At 33.3% G+C, this 2,664-nt stretch overlaps 1 non-coding gene across 1 annotated transcript; it reads left to right on the forward strand.

The window, feature by feature from the left end:
• Positions 1–1,966: 1,966 nt before the first annotated feature.
• Positions 1,967–2,124, forward strand: LOC142626563 (U1 spliceosomal RNA). The gene has a single exon (XR_012842558.1). It is a non-coding gene; the product is annotated as a U1 spliceosomal RNA (small nuclear RNA).
• The last annotated feature ends 540 nt before the right edge of the window (positions 2,125–2,664 follow it).

Genomic DNA, 2,664 nt, shown 5'->3' on the forward strand with positions numbered 1-2,664 from the left:
GCCACAAAACCTAGAATTAGTAGGTGAAGCAAAAAAAGAAAGCAGCATAATTTTCGAAGGGGAGACATAGAGACATATATCCAAACTCATTTTTGCATCAAACCATCAGAGTACGCCTAAGATAGTCTCCTAAAACCCATGATTCAATTGCAATATCCATGATCTCTATTTCCATTAGTTACAATCCCTATGACCACCAACTAAAAATGACAAAACACAATGTCCTATGTCTCAGTGCCCAATAGTAACCAATCTTAAAACAATCTATTTATATAATCATAACATCTAAGTATCTAACACCACAAATAGAGGCTATTGTACTTTTAGAAAAATCAAACCAATTAGCTCACTAATGCTCAATTGGAAATACAGTGGAAACCGACTAGTTTTAATTAAAAACCAAATCCACTAAAGGCAATGCCCTCAATTCATAGTGGAACAACGAAATAGCACATATAACACCACCAGAAAAGCTAACAAACTAGGAAAGCAATTCAACGATCTTAAGTTCAAGAAGCAGATTCTTTTCCTATCAAACTTCTAATTCGTGATGGAACACTGAATTGTTTTACTTGCCAATGCCTTAGTAAAAATCAAAATTAGAATGCAACTAAACCTTAAAAACTTTCTGACTGTTGTCTCACCAAAAATTTAAATTTAAAAAAATCAACTACGATCTTAACCACACCAAATGATGCAAGTTAAGTAGAAATACCCCGGAGATCTCCAACATAAAGAAAACACATGCTATTGAACTTGATCAAGTACTATAGTTGACCAGATCTATCACTTGTGCTCGCCACAGAAGCATCAAATAAAATATTTCAAATCTTGATTCTATAAAGGGGCAACATTTTATTGTAAGATAAAATGCAAAGGCATACTTTCAAATGAACAATTTAATCAACCAGCAAGATACCACAAAGGTTAATTGGATGTAACTAAGGACAACACAGATAAAAGACCATAGGTTAGTTGTAGCCGCATTTTAAAAATGTGGCTATAGATCCTCCTTTTTTCTAAAAAAATTATTCAACTGGACCTATAGCCACGTTTTTAAAACGCGGCTATAGATGTTACCAATAACCGCGGTTTAAAGATGCGGCTATAGGTTAGAGTTTAAGTTGCATTTCTTAAAAACGTGACTATAAGTTAGCTATAACCATTTTTTTTTTCCTGTAAACATGGCTAAAAAAACGCGGCTATAGGCCGCGTTTTTTTATAGTGAAATGCAATCTTTATTGAGGTATAAGTCTTAAAAAAAAAAAAATTCCTAAGGAATGCACCACATGACAGAATATTATGCTCTTTTGCATGAGATTTTTGCTTTTATATATATACTAGTAATAGGCCTGTGAGTTGCACGCTTTTTTATAATTTTTTTTTTTTTTTTGTAAATTGGTATTATTATTATTATTATTGTTAATGCAAGGAAACTCGTAAGTATTATTATTTTAAATATTGGGTAGAAGTAACAATATACCAAAAGCATAATCATAATCAAGTAAAAACAATTTTTGTTGTTTCCAATCGTTGCTAATCAATTAATATTATTAGTGAAATATTGAATAAAATTTTATTTATATTATTTTAGTGAAAAATATTACACACAAGGTCCACAAAAAATCATGTGGTTTGGCCGTGGCCTTCTAGTGAATATGTTAGTACACATGATAAGATTAAAGTATGTGATTCCCATGCAACCAAAATGCTTGGTTAAATTTAGTTAACTGAGATCTCATTGTGAATGCCTGTAGGCTGTAAGAACACCATGCTTCTCCGAGTGGTTAAAATGATTTAGAATCCCAAAGCTTGAATGGAATAGATGCAGTATAGTATATTCAAGGTTTATCTGCCTATTGTATTACACCCTTGTGATTTGCTATAAGATCTCACATTGAAAACGTAGGAAGGAAGAGAGAGACACAAGAAGGTATAAATATGAAGAAATGAGCAACGTCAGAATATACTTACTTGGACGGTGAATGGGTGATCAAGAAGACCCATGGCCTATGTTGGCGACCTCCATTGCACTTTTGGAGGGCTCCCACCCTAAGGTCTTCCTAAGTGGGAGAGCCTACATCACTATTTGTTGCAGTTGGGGCCCGCTTCTCGCAGCCCTTGCCTAGTTCCAGTTGAAATCATTTTAATGTGTTTAGGTCATGGAGCCCAATGCCGTCTACAACCCAAAAGTTTGGATTAAGGTGATTAGTCATGAAATATGAAGTACTCCATTAATCATTATAAAATTTACACAAAGAGCAAGGACTACACAAATAATTACTTAAATTAAAATATCATCCCAAAGCAAAAAATAAATAAAAAATGAGAAACAAAGGGAAAAAAAAAAAAAGGATGAAATGCTGATCAATGACTTCATTTTGCTGTTTAAATTTACCCTAAATGTCTATTGGAGCCTTTGTTTTTTCTTTAAAAGAAGTTTTATTGTGTAAACATTGCCATAATGAGAGAGACTCACAACTCACAAACCCTCACTCTTTACTCTTATAGTCCATTTAATTGGAAAGATTTGAGGGAGGATGGAAAAAAGAGAAGAGAAAATATGACAAAATCATTTTTTGTGTAGTTTGATTGGGAGAGAAAATTGGTGGGTCCAGATGTTTTCTCCCTAGACCCACCAAAATACAATCTCCCCAAATTTGG

This window comes from Castanea sativa, chromosome 2, assembly GCF_040712315.1.
Source record: "Castanea sativa cultivar Marrone di Chiusa Pesio chromosome 2, ASM4071231v1".
NCBI classification, from domain to species: Eukaryota; Viridiplantae; Streptophyta; class Magnoliopsida; order Fagales; family Fagaceae; genus Castanea; species Castanea sativa.